Here is a 1,563-nt window from a genome sequence, read left to right as displayed (position 1 = left end):
TATATATATAAAGGAATATGAAAAATGGAACAAGAATGCAAAACATCCAGACAGATAGATGATACAGAAAAGGGGACAACAAAACATCCAGACAGATGATACAAAACAGGGACAAGAAAAAACAAGGATGGGTCATTCAGAGTTTTCTTTCCTCAGTCGAGTTCCAGATTATCTTTGCAATTGTCCTGTCACATTCTATGTCACACCGAATTTTCCTGAGAACTATGTTAAAGGTACGTATGTCTGTGGAGTGTTCAACCACTTGCACATTAATTTCATAAGCAGGCTGCTCTGTTGATCAAATCAACTGAAACCCTTGTTGTCGTAAACGATGGAGTGTACCATACTTAATAAAAGAGTTACCGGCGGATTCTTTTGTATTAAATAACTGTGAAAATAAATTAAAAATAAAGTTGTTTTTTCCCAAACACTAGTGAGGCATACTTTTCTCTAGTGGCGTCTGAGGGAAAATAATTTTTAGGAAACACTGTTACAGGTGTTGTCTCATACTACTTCAAACATAAATATAATAGAATGAGCTTTGTATATCTTCTATTCCAAAGTCAATGAAGCTATTATTCAGTAGGTGACTAATGACTAATCTACATTGAGTAGTACATTCTTCATTGGGGAAGGACTTAGTAACACAAGTATATTTCCTGGTGAGCAATAGGTGTATTTACCCTTGCGTAGACAAATGAATGGTAGGTCATGAGATTTTTAGTCAATCTTCTAAGATTTGTGACATATGTGATAAAGTTAGTAGCTTCACATAATTCAGGAGCACTTGATCCATCTTCTTTCCCCGGTACCATGGTTATAGCCTTCATTTATAATATCTGTGTGTGTGTGTATATGTGAGTATCTTCTTTAAATTGTGTTAGTCATTCAACTGCAGTCATGTTGGGGTACTACCTTGAAGGGTTTTGGTGAACTGTTAAGTTACAGGGGACATAAACACACCGACATTGGTTGTTAAGTGGGGGACAAACACAGACAGACAGACACACACACACACACACACACATATATATGCATACACACACAAACAATGGGCTTCTTGCAGTTTCCGTCTACCAAATCCATTCACAAGGCTTTGGCTGGCCTGAAGCTACAGTAGAAGACACTTGCCCAAGGTACCATGCAGTGGGATTGAACCTGGAACCATGTGGTTGGGAAGCAAGCTTCTAACCACACAGCTACACCATATGTATGGGGCACCAGTCATTCACAAGATTATTCATTTTCGCCAGTTGAGTGAACGGAGCAATGTGAAATGAAGTCTTTTGCTCAAGAACACAACGCATTGCTTAACACAGGAATCAAAACCACAATCTCACAATCATGAGTGCAACACCTTAACCACTAAGCCATTTGCCTACACACACACACACACACACACACACACACACACGTGCTCTTTTACCTGTTTCAATCATTTGACTGCGGCCATGCTGGAGCACCGCCTTTAGTCGAGCAAATTCACCCCAGGACTTATTCTTTGTAAGCCTAGTACTTATTCTATCGATCTCTTTTGCCAAACCACTAAGTGACGGGGACATA

The 1,563-nt window shown here is 39.3% G+C and overlaps 1 protein-coding gene across 1 annotated transcript in view; it reads right to left on the bottom strand.

Annotated features, from left to right (window-relative positions):
* Nucleotides 1-1,563, bottom strand: part of LOC106868658 (ras-related protein Rab-11B) — a 51,051-nt gene that overhangs the window by 21,512 nt on the left and 27,976 nt on the right. The gene's annotated exons all lie outside the window — the stretch shown is intronic.

Source organism: Octopus bimaculoides, chromosome 18 (genome assembly GCF_001194135.2).
Source record: "Octopus bimaculoides isolate UCB-OBI-ISO-001 chromosome 18, ASM119413v2, whole genome shotgun sequence".
NCBI lineage: Eukaryota > Metazoa > Mollusca > Cephalopoda > Octopoda > Octopodidae > Octopus > Octopus bimaculoides.
Note: the sequence above shows the minus strand (reverse complement) of the source record. Positions and strands in the feature narration are given on the sequence as shown.